Raw genomic sequence first — 18,365 nt, forward strand, 5'->3', positions numbered from 1 at the left:
AGAACTGCCGCCCCCACCCCCGTTTCCTATGCGTACGCACATTGTCAGTAGACCCCCCATACGTAAGCGTACGCATTTGGGTTACCCCCCTCCATGCGTACGTACTCAATGGATGGATCCTTATGTCAAATATGATCCAAATGTAACACAATGATTGTAAACAATGTTTTGTTGCTATTAGGGAATTAAACTACGGCAAACAATGGCAAATTCAACAAAACATTGCACAAAAACACAGAAATAATACGGCAGCCTAAATTAAAAAAACACCCTTTTTCTCTCATGGTGATGATGTCGGGAAGTCAGTTCATGACATCGCATGCGGTGTGAAGTCATCTCATTACAGTAACCGAATCAAAAGCCAACGTTATTTGTCATCATCGACTATATTTAATCCACTGCTGGATGAAAGTGTCACCAAAGCCACCGCCATCTCTCACGATTCCGTGATATTAATCAAACACCTAAGGCCTGCACACAAACGAATTATATCGATCCACCTCTATAGCGGACGTTACCTCGGACGTTTTCAATGCCTTGGCTGCTGCTCCATCGTTATTGTTTACCATTGGGCATAATCCCTTCTGGCCACGATGTGTCCTGCCCAAGCACCACTCACTAGTATTCATAGCTTCCTGAATGATACCTTAACCTGCCTATGCTCTCTCACGCACGTGGTCATCTCTCCTTGTCTCTCAATGTAATTCCAAGCGTGCATCTCCTCCGTGCTTCTTTGCACACTTTTCTTCCTTTTAATTCCATTTTCATTGTTAAAGATCATGTTTCTCATTCGTATGCCATTGACGGGTAGCACACACCGGTGGAAAACCTTCTTCGTTGGGGCACATTGGTACGTTACAATGATCATGCATGGCCCTCTCCTTCATTTCCCTAGTGCCGGCCATGGCTTGTTTGATGGTGGTTGGGGGTGTAAGTGTATTGGTAGAATTAGACACAGTCGTCAGTATTTTTGATTTGACCTGGAAAGATCAATGACAGCCCTGGGTAAGCTTAGAGGCACGATTTTATGAATCTCAAATGCGAGAGGGCAGCATCATGTCTCATCGGTTCTGACACTTCCTGGGCACCTGCTAAGGCTGTCTCCAACAACTTGTTGTAAAAACGTCTTTCTCCGCACAGCACTGGAAAGTTGTTCAGTAACTTACGATGCCAAGACAAACGCAAACGTTGTATTTTTGGCTCCTCTGTTGAACCAAAGTCGAGAGTTCCGAAGCAGTGCAAAACTCTGCCTAAGAGCAACTCCCTTCACCAACTACACAGTACGTAAGATAAGACGTGCCATACAGTACTTACCCTGCCATGTTAGACAAAGGTAATCTGGCCCTGGTTGGTTTAACAGTCCTTGATAGTACTTAAAATCCCGTCTTGTATGTATCCATGAGTTCTCTCCAGGTTTCTTCTACTACCTGCACATACGATAACCTACGTGGTATAATGGTCAGCGCACTGGACTTGCAAGCAAGAGGTCGCCTGTTCTTAAATGTCCCCATGCCACTGTCCATCCAACAGAATACGGTACATGGGTTGTCAATCAGCGGGTCACCGACGGTGGGGTCAAGTGTGGGTACTCCCACCTCTTCCAAAACATCCGGCCACCGTGGAAGAGTAGGCCAAACACCCTATAGAAGGGGCCTTTCTAGAGGGTGATGGTGTAAGTAGGCAATTGCGCTACGTCCACTGTGCCGCTGTTCCGGGACATTTTCTGGAGTCCTCCCGGTTTCAAAACAACAACGAAAATGTGAGACTCCTTGCATCGAGGAAAGTCTTACCAAATTGCTGCGATGTAAATGTTGTGTAAAGGAATGCATTAATTATGGATGCAAAAAAAAACTAATACAACCCTTGAATGCATTTGTCCCTATTGGGTGACCAGCAGTGTGGTTTTCATCAGGCACGCTCGACTGGTGATCCGCTGGAATGCGTGACTCACCTTTGGGCTCTCGCTTTCAGAAGTGAGCAAATGTATATATATAATCATCGCACTTGATACCTCGCTCATGCTTTTCATTGTGTTTGGCAGCGTACATTACTAAGCCAAGCTGATGTTGACCCTCAGTCACAAAGCTTATATCTCTATTCTCACTTGGATGGTCATTTCAGTATCTGCAGTAGTAAAAGGTAACTAATCTGACACGTTATCTATAAACTCTACTGTCCCTCAAGCATTTATTCTGCCGTATCTGTTATTATCTCATGCCCACTATCTCACACAGGCCTTTGCAGATGACAGTACTCTCCATTCGTCGTATGCTCTAAATCACAAGGTGAAAGGAACGTATCGCTGGAGGCTCAACAAGTTGAAACGCCTTCATCAATCACAACTGACTTTCCAAGAAATGTTAGGTTAGGACAAAAATAGCTTGATTACTTTTAACTATTAAAAAAAAGCAGTCAATATAATGTCGAAAAGAACCCCTCAGATAATAAGATAATTTTTAAAAAGTACCTCGTGAAAACTGAATCCGTAAATCTACAGTACTTGGTATAACAATCACAACTCTTATTGATGCAATGGTGAAATAAATCATTTGGTTAAGGTAGCATCAATGAAATGTTTTTGTTTACACCATAATGGAATAACGCTTTGCTTGAGAACAGCTTGTGCTGCTTAGTAAAGCACAAGTTAATTCCAGACAGAATTACTTTTGTAAAAATCATAATAGAGACCTCGTAAATATTTGGCTCTGTTCGAATGCAGCGTGAAGCTTTTCGCCCTAATGACTCCACACTCGCAGCCATTCTCATCATTCTAGATTTGAAGCTTTCGTGACTGCAAGGATTCATACTCTTTGGTTTTTTCGGTAAAGTCACGTAGGTAAAATAAAATTTAAAATAAAAGAAAACAACTAAATTCAATCACGATGTTTCGGAGGCAACACAAGCTTCCGTCTTCAGGTAGAACAGTCACAGCAAGATTAATTTAGCTGTCTTCTTTTATTTTAAATTTCATTTTACCTACGTGGCTTTACCGAAAAAAACAAAGAGTATGAGTATTCTCATCATTGTCGTCGTCTTTCAGTTACCTCCCTCCTTGTCTCTACACTACAGCTATTACTCTTTGGTTATTTCGGTATTATCAAGGTTGTCGGTAAGTAATATACTTGCATGGATTTGAACCCACCCTAGGATCCAGTGAGAAAAAAGGCTTTTTATATTTAACCTACAGTTTTACTCCCGGGTTGTGTGCAATCTTTGGTTCAATTTACCCTTGTTTTCTGTATGGTAAGTCCCTAATAGTAACACACATTTTGTACAAAAATCTTGTTAAATTTGGATCATCTTTACGAAAATTATTATCGCCCCATCACGACAAGACAGGCAAAAGAATGTAGATAAATATTTAATGATTTCAGCTTTAGTAGGAAAGCGTTAAAATTAATTCTTAACGGGGACCACCTTTTTCATCGCAGAACAGAACAATTTCATTCACACTTGATATCCTTGCACAGCTCATCTTTGGAGCTCTCGCCCCACATCTACTTAAACACCTTCACATATCCCCTACTCAACTCAAAAGCTTGTCACCTCTCACCTACAATATATACTCCAACACAAAATAATCGTGATGGTCATTGTGGAGAATATAAGAAAAAAAATATAAAAGCAGACAAAGTATCTCCATCATACATCCATAACGACACTCATTTTAACGTGTTATTCATATTCTCTACAACGACGCACATTATTATTTTGTGTTATGCATTACATAATGTTTTTTTAATCAAACTAGGACCCTTATCCTTGCCAATAACAACAGCTGCCAATCGCCACTCAGTGGCAGTGATGTCACCACAGTTCTTGTGCCAGGTTAGGTGCACTTTGAGTCCACATGAAATGTTGAAGGCTCACTGCTGATGGGTCATGGGACAGACCCAAGTGTTTTGGGTTACTGAGATGACTGACAGATGCACCACCTGTGCTCCCTGCTGTGCCAACTTGCTGCGTTTAAGCCGCACGGAAGTCACCAGCATTGATTAAAGCAAGCCTCACTCAGAATATGAGACGTGTCAAAACCGGTCCAGCGTTTGGTGGTGCTGAATCAATACTGCTGAAATGACGGAACTCCCAGAAGGCCGTGGGGCAATTATGTTGTGTAAAGAATACTTGTATTTTTGTTACGTGGAGAGACAGATATGGGAAGGGGATGTAATGTCGACTCTCTCTGTAGCCGGCTTCTCCTTAACTGTGACAAACAATACGTATGCTTGTAATGTATTTAAAGGCATAAATACCAAGTGCCTCTGAATATACCCAGGACTTAATATCGTATGGAACATTTTCTAAGGTGCTCTGGATCCAGATAACTCATTTCTGGAGTTCTATCCCGGTATAGTTCCAGCTGAAATGAAACCCAGCATATACCAGATCTATATCGAATGAGACCACATTTTGTTAGTTGAGACCATCGTGAGCGATCACACCTTATCACATTGTCTAGATCAAAAATAAATAAGATTTCAACTTTCACAAATGTTTGCCTTGGCAAAGCAATATGGAAATATCCAATTCAGTATCATAAGTTAATATATTATATTTCAGAAAATTGTAACTTCGATTGACTTTATCATCCTTAAGGTATTACACAAAGTCAAACAGATAAAGAAAAGTGTGCAAAAACGTATTTTCCTCAAGTTCAACATTCGTGCATACATGTCCATATATTTCTGCTGCCATTTTCCTGAAACGCATTCACTACAGGCCTGGCTCAGCCTGCAGGAAACTGTTTGAACTAAGTTAACAAGCGTACGTGTAAAACAGCTATTTTATTTACAAAATGCAAGTCTTTTCATTTTCACTTATTTTTACGGGTAACTAAAATTCCTTCTGCGGTACTCTTTTTTGTCTATGTTCCCAGAGAAAAAACAATTTGAAAGCTACATTTAGTTAACCTGGGGCTCTATCCAGTGTTTCAAAATATTCTGTACCGGGTGTGACAAACTGAAGTAATGTGAATGCATTTGCACGGACAAATGTGGATAAAACGTGGGCTTGGTTGTTAAACCTCGACAGATTGAAGCCTAGACCAGGCCTCTTTAACAATGTACAAAACTGTCCATAATATATGAAATCTGGGTAAACCTCTTTCCTTCCCCCCATCTCATTCTAAATTAATTCAGCGTAATCTAATTCTAAGAAAAAGCAAACACTGTGCAGCTTTCCATAGAAAATAAATGAACAGGGTTAATTTCCTGTAAACATGTCCATGGATTTCTATCTCAGGGGTCATGGACATGTCAGCCTTATCTGTCAGCTGCTGGGTGTTTTATGGAATGTGTTAGGCCACGTGAAGTGTATTGTACTCCAAAGCGTGCATGTGATGTGCCTGTCGTCTGTTGCATAAATTGTCTTTGACAGAAATTACTGTGCTCAAGGCATATTTATGTACAAGCTGTTTTTTTGTAAACTTCTTTGTGACATGATGCCCTTGTCTTTTTTTAAAGATAAAGAGGGGGGGGGGGAGGAATCCAATAAAAAATGTATCGGACTTCCAAGCGAAAGGTCATTACAAATGGCATAACCTTTGAGGGTGCCTGGGGGTCTTTATATTGCCAGGAAAGGGCCTTGGCTCATGGTGCTTGTGAAGTCTGCCTGAAGCTATTTCAATTACACATTGCTTTATAACGTATTATTTACTTTGGGCCCCCTATGCAATGTGGCTGGTGACTGCCTGGCGCCCCCCAGCAAGTGCTGTGCTAAACAATTGTTGGCATCCCCACTATCATTCATCAATGCTTTCACCAGCAAATGATGTTGTTACTTTCCAGTGTCGTATACAAGAAATGCATGAGAGTACGGAGAGAAGCAAAAAATACAAATTGTTCTCGCAATTTGTTGCAAAACGCTGTTTTGTAAAAAAAAATTACACCTAAATCTGTGGATCTGTCCTTTCATTTCCTTTTTTCTGAACACTTGACTGGCCGACATGCTGTATAAATAGCTTACACTGATTATTAAATATATGCAATCAGTATACGGTACTACAGCTGTATTTTAAATACAGCACCTGTTCCTGCAGTGTGGACAATATGCTGCATTGAACAAGGGTGCTGTACTTTGTTGAAGAAGGTGCTCGACTTGCAACAGCAGCAAAGGGCCTTGTGTGTTTCTGCCAAACGTCCGCAATTGATGTTCTGTATAGTTTGGTTTTACCGGTGGCTATACCAATTTAATAACAATAAGAAACCAGCACAATAAATACATTTTCACACATCAACACCTCCTGAGAAGATGTGAGCATTACGTCATCGGTGTGGGCAAGCTTCTTGAAGGTTGTCACACGTGAACACTGCACAGTTATTTTAGTTCACGTAAGCACACCTGGAAATTGTATACAGTGCTCTTCTTCCCAAAAGTAGAGGAACTCTCACACCCAAACCACCAAGGGGATTACAGGAGCGGCCTCCGAGAGCTGCAGCCAAAGTCATTGCCATCTCTGGTATAAACAACACATAAACACTGGTGCTGGTATTGAGTGCTGCTGCACAATGGTGTTTCTCATCAGAGTATTGCAGCAATATTTACTGTTGCGAAGAGGCTGCTGATGTAAGGGATATTTGTTTAAAGACAACCCTAATTTGTATTTTGCGTGATCACATTTTATTGTATATAAAAGGTAAAGGAGCAGCCATGCAACTTCTTGCCCATGCTACTGCTGGTGGGAGGGCCTCCAACTAGAGTGAGTTCTAGAGAAACCTAATATAAGGTATTTGGCCTACTCTTCCACAATTGCGAGGCATCTTGAAAGAGGTGGGATTACCCACATTTTATCAAAACCACATGCAATCTGCCGATCAACTGTTGGTGGACCAATGGTGCAAGAGATTTAAGAAACTTACCCTCTGCTGCTCGGGGAGATCAAACTGGCAGGACATTTGGATTAAAATACTAGTGTGCTAAGCGCTACACCATGGCAGCGTCTCTATTGAACGTCCGTGAGTAAAATGTCACATAGCACTGCAGTATTGTATAGCGAATGTCACCTTTTGCAAACATATTTTTCAGGGTCATAATATGAGTGCCCCCCCTCCCCCTACACACAAACCAACACCAACCCGCACTGATCCTGAGTGAAGTATGTTCAAACAACCCCCAGGCTGTGGCGAGGCTTTCATCCAGCAATGGATTGACAAATGTCTGTAAACGAGTATTGCTCTTAAGCTCGTAAACTCGTGGCTGCAAGGTGTGTGACTGTGGTGCGAACAAGACGTCAATGCCCCTCTCTTCCCCTTGAATGCTGTGCGTGCCTGTTACATTCTGAGGTTGGGAGGTGAAAAGGTTAATGACGGATGAGTGAAAATCGCTGGTTGCATCCTATGCATATTATATCATACTGTACGGTTTTTTTTTAATTATACCTAAGTACAAATGTGTTTGGTTTTTAACTTCCTGCAGCAATACAATGAACTACAGTGATGTCGGCAAAGGTGCTACAATCCAATATTACATACTCTTAATATTGTACTGTACCTAGATTAACCCAACACTGGGCGAGGGCTTCCCCACACCATGCGGTTGGGAAATTGTCCATACTTTACCATGCTGTTCAGCGTAGGGCTAAAGGCAGGGAGCATTGAAGTGGAAGCATAGAAGTATAGTACAATCGTTTGTTCCTGTACTGCCCTCCGCTGTACACCACGTAGCCCCGCAGTCTCGAACATATGGCCCATTGGTGGTCACCAACCAGAAGGACTGCTCGGGTTCAAGCCTGCTTAGCTTTCAAGCTGTGATGATATTCAGGTGCGTTCCAAGATTATTTGGTAAGAGGCTGTAATTCAATGCAGAAATCGTCTGACCATCATTTTATTGTTTAACGATTTACTAGCTCGAGTATTAGCGCAAGCAAACGAGAGTATGTATTTCGATTTTTTTTTATATAATACTGTTTGCCAGTTAGCTGCCTTCGACTGTAAAAGTTAACATTTTGTATCGAAAAATGTTGCATGACATTTGCATATCATGCAACATTTGTGGTGCTATTTGCTAAACAAGTGTCATAAGCACATTGGTCATTGCCCCACTCTAGTTTTGCTCAATGGACTTTATTGATAATAATCTTACACTGAAGCAAGCCATTCCCCGACATAAAGGTCCTACACAATGCTTTTAAAAAATGTACTCATAAAGACGAACTCCATCTGAATTAAATCAAAGAACATATAAACATAGAGTATATATGAGTCTACTGTTGATTGTGTTTATAAATGTCGTGCTTTGATTGATACCATCATCTGTTTCACCCAATAACTCAACTAAGAAAAAAATCATTAAACCTTAATTGCAAATTTCCCCACAGCACATTTGTATGAAATGTACAGTAAAGTGACAGCACTAGCTCACAGCTCAATGCGATATATTTGCATAAAGAGCCAAATTAAAGGTCTACGTAAAATACCGTGCAATAGTGAAACCTATAGATAAGGTTATACAGTGTATGTAAAGTGCACATTCATCCTTGAGTTGGCAATGTTACCATGGTAGTTATCAAAATCACCAAATGGTTAATCAAAATTTACAGGCAACTAGAAGTATTGGCTTATTACATGTATATATGAAAACAGGAACCTGTACGAAATAATGTGCTTTTACTCACCAATGCCAGTCATACGATCCATATAAATTACTTGAGAAAATAAAATTCAATGAAAATCCTCTTACTATGCAAATATGGGCCATGAATAATGCACCCCATGTGTGTGTGTGTGCCATATAGCCGATCATATAGAAGATGGAGCCAAATATATGCTTTGACATTCCAGCAGAAGTATATAAATCCCTAAATGCAGTCCTGATTATTATTGTTCTGCTATGTAAAATTAACATTTAGGGAATGTTTTTTTTTATCTGTGTGATTGTGGTAAATTCAATTATGGAACAGGGACTACTGGCAGGGTTATTTTAACATGCATTCGAGTTTCTACTTGTGTACTTGATTTATTAAATCAAACAAAAAAATAGTCGTGGCCATTGGAGAAAAGGAATGTACATTCACTTTGTGAACAAGGAAAATGCCCTGCAGTGAGCACAGCAACTGCAGGTGGCATCACGAGATTTAAGGCAGAGCAAGTAAGAGTGATACTTGGAATTCAATTCGATTAAAAGACGCTGAGAATGCAAGGGGAATACACATTGCAAAATAAAAAAAATGTAAGCCAATTAAAATTTCAGCCGCAGTCCTTCATCAGTCTATGGCTGTTCTTCCAAAAGAGTTGTGCACGGAGAAGACGTACTGTAGTATTATTAAAACACTGGCCAACCATTACAATATATCATGTGCAGAGAATATTTTCTTTCTCCTGGTTATTTTTTTTTCCTTGGGAGACTTCTGCTAACCTTTAGAATTATGCAACAATAAACGAAAATGTTGTTTTTTCTGTATTTTTTTTTACATTTGTTTAATACAATGTACATTGTACAGACCTGTACTGTGCAGTTTGTATTGGAATAATGTACAGTATTTCCTTTGATTGGGCTGAATATTTTATCAGATATTTCAAGCATATATTTATATAACACAACACATTTGGATACAAAAAAAAAATCAACTCACGCAGGAAAACTCCCAACGTCAGTGGTCATATATCAGACTTGGACGTTGCAAGCTAACAAAAAAAGAACAAAATTGTATATGACTCAGTCGCACTCTGTATGGAAAACAAAGTATTGGCAACAAACCAATTAAATATGAATAATTATAAAACTCAACCGGGGGTATAGCTTACATCTGCCCTGCGCGTACCATGACTGCAAACCAGCGGCAAGAATGATTTCCACGTCTACCAACTTGCAAGACAAACACCAACATTGTCAAGCACCTCAATGCAGTAGTAAGCAACTGGCACCGGACAAAGATGAATTGACAAACACCGCTGCAGCGTGGGAGGCGGAGCAAGATATGAGAAGCCCATCGCTGTCGAGATCGGTCCCTTGCACCGAACAACAGGAACAACAAAAGCAACAAGGTTGAACGATTCAGCGCCCAGAACACCCCAACTTTGTGTGTGTGTGTGTTGGGTCAGCATCCGAACCGCTGCAATGGAGCCCGTGATGCACCAGCAGCTGTGGAGATTAAAACAGCCTGAACATTCCCTTACACAATACAAAGACAAAGATCCCCCCCCCCCCCCCGTGTGTGTAGTGTGTGTGTGTAATACACAATACACACTACACACACAGTAACGTGTGTGTAGTGTGGCCGGGATGTGTGTAGTGTGTATTACACACTACACACATCCCGGCCGAGCCCGGCGCAATGAACGAGGAGGCTGAGCGAGTGAGCCACGACGGGGACACGGGCGCAGAGCGCAGCCCCAGGCGCCTCTTGCAAGCGCCGAGGAAGAGGAGGAGGAGGAGAGGGCAACCGCGGGGGCTTTGCGCGTCTCAACTCAAGAATGGGGGGGGGGGGGGGGACTTCGTCACACCTGATGAGAGGTCGCGTCTCTTACCGTCCGTCACACAACGACGAAGCGGAGAGAGACACACACACACAGGGGGCATCAACGGGTTGGGGGGCTCTGTCCGGGGGGCAGCCCAAGGGCTCGTTACAGACAGAGAGGGGGGGGGCAGCCCCAGGGCTCGTTACAGACAGAGAGGGGGGCAGCCCCTGGGCTCGTTACAGACAGAGAGGGGGGGCAGCCCAAGGGCTCGTTACAGACAGAGAGGAGGGGCAGCCCAGGGGCTCGATACAGACAGAGAGGGGGGCAGCCCCTGGGCTCGATACAGACAGAGAGGGGGGCAGCCCCTGGGCTCATAACAGACAGAGAGGGGGGCAGCCCAGGGGCTCGATACAGACAGAGAGGGGGGGGGCAGCCCCTGGGCTCGTTACAGACAGAGAGGGGGGGCAGCCCAGGGGCTCGATACAGACAGAGAGGGGGGCAGCCCAAGGGCTCGATACAGACAGAGAGGGGGGGCAGCCCCTGGGCTCGTTACAGACAGAGAGGGGGGGCAGCCCCAGGGCTCGTTACAGACAGAGAGGGGGGGGCAGCCCCTGGGCTCGATACAGACAGAGAGGGGGGCAGCCCAAGGGCTCGATACAGACAGAGAGGGGGGGCAGCCCCTGAGCTCGATACAGACAGAGAGGGGGGGGCAGCCCAAGGGCTCGATACAGACAGAGAGGGGGGGGCAGCCCAAGGGCTCGATACAGACAGAGAGGGGGGGGGGCAGCCCAAGGGCTCGATACAGACAGAGAGGGGGGGCAGCCCAAGGGCTCGTTACAGACAGAGAGGGGGGGCAGCCCCTGGGCTCGTTACAGACAGAGAGGGGGGGGCAGCCCCTGGACTCGTTACAGACAGAGAGGGGGGCAGCCCCTGGACTCGTTACAGACAGAGAGGGGGGGCAGCCCCTGGGCTCGATACAGACAGAGAGGGGGGGCAGCCCCTGGGCTCGATACAGACAGAGAGGGGGGGGCAGCCCCTGGACTCGTTACAGACAGAGAGGGGGGCAGCCCCTGGTCTCGTTACAGACAGAGAGGGGGGGCAGCCCCTGGGCTCGATACAGAGAGTCAGCGAGAAGAACGAGGGGAAAAGGAGGTGGAGGAGGAGGCGAAGATTCGGCAGCGCAGCGAGCGTCGCGCGTGGTTGCTCTGTCGCTACAGGGGACGGGTTCCAGCACAGCCACACAGCGGGTAGGGTCACACAGCACAGTGACACACACAGTCACACACACAGTCACACACACAGTCACACACACAGTCACACACACAGTCACGCACACAGTCACACACACAGTCACAGTGACACAGCAGAGTCACAGTGACACACACACAGCACAGTGACACACAGACACACACACACAGTCACACACAGTCACACACAGTCACACACAGTCACACACAGTCACACACAGTCACACACAGTCACACACAGTCACACACACAGTCACACACACAGTCACACACACACAGTCATACAGCACAGTGACACACACACAGCACAGTGACACAGCAGTGTCAGACACAAAATGACACACAGTGACACAGCAGAGTCAGAGACACACACAGCACAGTCTCACACACACACACAGCAGTGTCAGACAAAGATAAAGATCCCCATATAGCCTTAACAGACTAGGGGCAAGTGCTGTTAGTGAGCACCTATGAAGGCTGGAACGGTACTCGAGGGGGTGGGTGGCCAGCACCACGCCCGACCGCCTTTGTCTCCCTAGTGGCAATGTTTACACACTGCACCAGGTACTCATTTGAGGCTGAGTCGACCTAGGGGAGGCCCGGGACCGGTGCAGATAATCGTCACCGGTGGTGTTGGTCGTCAGCGGGAATCGAACCCGGGTCGCCAGGTTCATAGCGCAGCGCGCTAACCGCTACACTATCGCTCCCCACAGTGACACACACACAGTGACACACACACAGTGACACACACACAGTGACACACACACAGTGACACAGCAGAGTCAGACACACACATAGTGACACACACATAGTGACACACACATAGTGACACACACAGTGACACACACAGTGACACACAGAGTGACACACAGAGTGACACACAGAGTGACACACAGAGTGACACACAGAGTCAGACACAGCAGAGTCAGACACAGCAGAGTCAGACACAGCAGAGTCAGACACAGCAGAGTCAGACACAGCAGAGTCAGACACACACAGTGACACAGCAGAGTCAGACACACACAGTGACACACACAGTGACACACACAGTGACACACACAGTGACACACACAGTGACACACACAGTGACACACACAGTGACACAGCAGAGTCAGACACACACAGTGACAAAGATAAAGACAAAGATCCCCCATATAGCCTTAACAGACTGTAGGGGCAAGTGCTGTTAGCGAGCACCTATGAAGGCCGGAACAGTACACGAGGGGGTGGGTGGCCAGCACCACGCCCGACCGCCTTTGTCTCCCTAGTGGCAATGTTTACACACCGCACCAGGTACTCATTTGAGGCTGAGTCGACCTAGGGGAGGCCCGGGACCGGTTCAGATAATCGTCACTGGTGTTGGCCGTGAGCGGGAATCGAACCCGGGTCGCCAGGTTCATAGCGCAGCGCGCTAACCGCTACACTATCACTACACTATCACTCCCCACACACACAGTGACACACACAGTGACACACACAGTCACACAGCAGAGTGACACAGCAGAGTCAGACACACACAGTGACACACACAGTGACACACACAGTCACACAGCAGAGTCAGACACACACAGACACACACAGTCACACAGCAGAGTCAGACACACACAGTCACACACAGTCACACACAGTGACACAGCACAGTCACACAGCACAGTGACACAGCAGTGTCAGACAGACACAGTGACACACACAGTGACACAGCAGTGTCAGACACACACAGACACAGTCACACAGCACAGTGACACAGCAGTGTCAGACACACACAGACACAGTGACACAGCACAGTGACACAGCAGTGTCAGACACACACAGACACAGTCACACAGCACAGTGACACAGCAGTGTCAGACACACACAGACACAGTCACACAGCACAGTGACACAGCAGTGTCAGACACACACAGACACAGTGACACACACAGTGACACACACAGTGACACACAGAGTGACACAGCACCACAGTGAAGCGGAGTCACACGGCAGAGTTACATGGGGAGTCGCACACGTGAGCACGGTCGAGCAAGAGTCGCACAGCAGGAGTCGCACAGTCTACGGCAAACATCTCCCTCCCATCCTCAACAAACGCTTCACACCGACGCGACACACTCTTCTCTAAAGAACAACAACAACAACAACAAAAGAGAGCCGCCAAGATAGCAAAGGGGAGAGAGACTCACTATGGTCGGTCGTGCTGTCTCGACGCCGTCTTCCCCCCCTAACCACCAACCCCTGCTGCTGCTGCTGCTCACTGTGTCTCGGTGTGCTCTGTGCGAGCTGCCGCCACCGCCGCCGCTACTGCCTGCCGCTGTAGTGTCCGGCTGATGCCACGTCCCGTGCCGAGAGCCTGAGTTGAGGATGATGATGATCCCTCCCTCCCTCCTCCTCCTCCTCTGATGCCTCCCTACAAGCACACGGCGCGCTCCGCTGCCTCGCTCGCGCCTCGGACGGTGCCGCTCGCTCGTCTTCGGTGCGCTCCGGCAGATCACGCGCGCGCGTGTGTGTGTCGGTGTCTGTGTGTGTCGGTGTCGGTGTGTGTGTGTGTGAACGAGGCGCTGTGGTGCGCTGCTGGGGATGGTATGCAAAGTGACTGCGGAAAGCGCCACGCACCGGACCGTACGGGATCGACATCTGACCAATACACGCGGCACAAGGCACCCAACAACCCCCCGCATCCCAATCAGCGCAACCACGTCCACCACCACCACCACCAGCAACACAACCCAATATAACCACGCGCAGCCACGAACCCCAACAAACACCGTCCCCATTCGAACCACTGCCTTCTCCACCATCCCAACCACCATAACCCAAACCCAACATAACAACCCTCAGCCACAATTCCCAAGCACCGTCCCCATTTTAACCACCGCCATCCCAACCACCATAACCCAAACCCAACATAACAACCCTCAGCCATAAACCTCAACCACCGTCCCCATTCTGACCTCCGTTCCAACCACGACAACCACAACCACCAAACCAAACTTCTAACCGCAATCACAACTTGCATTATAATTAACTCTTATCCCACCACACCAACCATCATCACAACCCCAACCACCAACCTCAACCACCACCTTCACCCCCATGCAAACCACCACCCCCATTCTAACCACCCCCCATTCAAACTACCACAACACCAACCACCTCAACTGAAACCCCCCAAACCCCTTCCGCTACCCCAATTCTAACCATCCCTCCCTCCATACCAACCATTAAAACGCCATCTACCACAACTGCAAACCACGACAGGACAACTCCCAACATTCAGGCTAACCACAACCCCAAACCATCACCCTCATTCTATCACCCTCAACAACAACCACCATTCTCATCCCAACCAAAGCTCGCGAGCCACCACCACACTCATTCCAACCAAAACCCCAAAACCACGACTACGCTTATACTAACCACAACCCCAAACCACCACCACGATTATACCAACCACAACTCCCAAACCACCACCACCATCCCAAGCAACCAAACTATAAAACCACCACCTTTACTTCAGCCACAACATCTCATTTCCATCTCCATTACCATCACCACCACCCCACAACAATCGACCGTGAACCATTCCCCTACCACCGACCCCCCCAATCACAACCCCACAACCACCAACCCTTACCACCCCTGAGCTCCCAGCTCGGAGCTAGGCGCAGCTGAAACAATCGATTTTGGCCAATTGCATTTTTTTAACTCACAAAGGTGGTCAATAAGTTTTGAGAAGGAGAGGTGTGCCTATAAAGCTAAATAACACGTACCATTAAACTAATTCCAGGCGCATTTTGATGGCTCCGAAAATTGTGATGTTAATGGGGTATTATTGAACGTTAATGAGGGGAATGTGTGGATGTGCATTTGTGTACAGTAATTATATTACATTCTACCCATCTGTGTTTACAAATGTCTTTCTTCTTAGTATGGTGTGCTATTAGGGCAGTGCAATAAAATATATAGTGTAGGCTAATATGTCACTTATTTTTTCTCAGATCTCAGAAGCTAAGCATGTCGTGCCTGGTTAAGTACTTAGACGAGCGGTTACCAGAGCTTGCCAGGTGTTGTAAGATTGGGGCTGCGATGTGGCCAGGAAATGGCATTGCTGAGCATCACCCCTTTATTATAGCACTCAGGATGCCTACCACACAAAGCCACTGCCGGCTTTTGGGTATCTCATGAGAAAATAATTAGCATTAATACAGCAATACACCAATTTACCTCTCCCCCTATTCCGTCATTTCGCAAATACGTCGTCACTTTATTAATACCGCGACCTGATTTGCGTCGCCTCGGCCCCCACACTTATGTCGCTGAAAGGATTGTCCGTCCTTTCTCGTATCAGTCGCCTCAGCCTTCGCCTCCACCTACCCTGTAAATCGCTTTGATTGACGTCGTTTCGATATTCGTCGTCGCACATTTCAGGAACGCATCGCCGAAGTAAACCGGGAAATTACTGTTTTACGTGGCGTTCAAATCACCGTTGTCTCCCGAAGCTAACAAATACTGTAATGGGTTGGCACTAATTTATGTTGGCGGTACCCAGCCAATCAATGGAAATAGCAAGTTCCACAGGCGTGGGTCAGGCTACCCAGCCAAACGGCCACGAGATCTTGAAGTGGTGCTTGTTGAATCATGGATGGGCTGAGTTGGCCTCCAACCTCGCTACCAGCTCGTCGAGTGTTCTAGAAACAGCGCCACCCGGCGATGTGAGCAGAGGTTGAATTCTTATGAAATTAAAAGAAGCTAAAGTCAAAAAAAATGTTTTAACCAAAACTCACTGAGATTCAATATCTCTTGAAATACAGACGCAGGGAAAACGAATTAGGCTACAAACGGTTGTCTTTTCAGCTTTTAGTTTTTGGTATAATTCTCATATTTTGGGATATAACACCAACCTTCTTGCCAAAAACACGAAAACGACGCGTCGGCAACAGAGATCGAACCGTCGACTCGATGCAAGCGCTGATCGTATGAAATACAATGACCAACGGCCTATATTTTGACGGCGTTTAAGCGACACAACACGGTCTGGTTTATATATATCAAACGCGAACAGCAATTATGCTTAGCGGAGCCAGGAGTAACACTTCTAAAGAGGTGTTATCCCTATGAAAGCTTACAAAAGCTGTCCTGTGGCACTGAAAAAATATAAAATATGTAAAGCGTTCAACAGGACCCAATGGCAAAGATTGCTCCAATAAACGGCCCTGCGTAATTGCACGATCTCTAAGGCACGTAGGCTTAAGTACTGGGATTTAGATTTCATATAGGAGTAGGTGTATCCTCCGCTCCGCATAATCATGTTAAATACCTTTATAACATTAGTGATGTGAAATACGATAGCGTGAAATGCAAGGACACAAATCACTCATTAGGTTTGTGCTCGATGGTTAACTTGACCGAAGGAGCAAGATGCATTTTAAAATTGCCCTTTAATCGGATTGACTAGTAAACGGCTCTCAGCTGTCAAAACGGATTGATGTCTTTTATTTAATTGTCATGTGAGAACACACTTAGATTGAGTGATGGCTCTCAAGCACCCGGCGTGGCTTGCTTGGGGAGACACCACCATAGGTGAGGTTAAGTAAAGCATCGACGCTTTGTTAAGCTCTTGGGCTTAGCAAAAACACCATTTTCGCCCCTCTGTGCGCATCTGCCACTGCAACGCGCATGCAACCTTAAACATTGCAATTGCCTTCAGGAAAATGACACAATTACGCAGTCGTTAATGTGCACCTTCCTTGCAGTGGTAGGTAGGGGAGCGGAGAGCCGGAGAAAGGAGCCCATTCAACTTATGCGCGTGTTGTTGTTTTTTTTTGGGGGGGGGGGCCTGTTCAACGCGCACCTGCACAAACATGATTTACTATGCAACACGGTGGGATCAAGCACCCTTCCTTGCTGCGTGTGCAGCGAGGGTGCGAGGGAGCGAGAGGGCGAACCGTGTGGATGTGCTCCACCGATATCGTCACCGTATCCACGAGAGACCTGGACACGTCGTGTATAATATTTCACGTCGCAGGTGCAGCATCAACCAGCCTTCGTACACAGAAACAACGAACCATGAACAACTCCACTGCCCTGCTCCTTAGTAACTGCACCCCGCACGCTCGCTGCTGCGTCCTGGGAGCCAGGGGCGTGGTGCTCACCTATGAAGCGATCTCGTTCTTCGTCGGAGTGAGCGGCAACTTGCCTGCTGCTTTACAGCGTGCTGGTCAGCCGCGTCAAGCCGGGCATACTCGCCCACCCTGCTCAGCATCGTCGCCGCAAACTTCACCGCAATGTCCGTGTGGCCCATGCACGTGGACCGACTACCGCACGGGTGCCCGCTGGCGCTTCGGGCTGGCGGGCCGCGCGGTCATGAGCAGGGCTGCGAGTACGTGGCGTTCTACCACTCGCACAGCATCGCCATGACCCTGTACTTCAAGAGTGCGCACGAGGTCGCGTTGGTGGACACCGCCTGCTTCATCGCGGCGCGCACCGACGTCGTCTGGGTGGTGGTGCCCTCCTCGACGCTGCTCAACGTGCACCTGGGCAGGAGGAGCAAGGTGGCGCAACGACCCCGCGGAGCGCGCCTGATGCCCTTAGCGGTGGTCTACTGCTACTCTCACATCGTGCACAACGTGCTGCGCCAGCGTACACGGCTCCTGCAGGCCGTGCTGGGGGAGCTCGCCATCACCAAGATGCTCGTTGCGAATTTCGTCATCCCGCTCGTTGGACACGTGCC

General features: G+C 46.8%; 1 protein-coding gene across 9 annotated transcripts in view; it reads right to left on the reverse strand.

Moving 5' to 3' along the window:
• Window positions 1-18,039, reverse strand: part of SNCAIP (synuclein alpha interacting protein) — a 222,656-nt gene extending 204,617 nt beyond the window's left edge. For 3 of the 9 annotated variants that reach the window (XM_076065653.1, XM_076065629.1, XM_076065591.1), the window contains exon 1: window positions 13,819-14,313. The gene's annotated coding sequence lies outside the window, so the exon portion shown is untranslated. Of the gene's footprint in view, window positions 1-13,818; window positions 14,322-17,787 lie in introns of those variants that run through there. The other 6 variants (XM_076065631.1, XM_076065592.1, XM_032977158.2 and 3 more) reach the window with 4 other exon arrangements.
• Window positions 18,040-18,365: the final 326 nt, after the last annotated feature.

The sequence above is a fragment of the Petromyzon marinus genome, chromosome 1 (assembly GCF_048934315.1).
Source record: "Petromyzon marinus isolate PM22_M1 ecotype Great Lakes invasive population chromosome 1, UKy_Petmar_22M1.pri1.0, whole genome shotgun sequence".
NCBI lineage: Eukaryota > Metazoa > Chordata > Hyperoartia > Petromyzontiformes > Petromyzontidae > Petromyzon > Petromyzon marinus.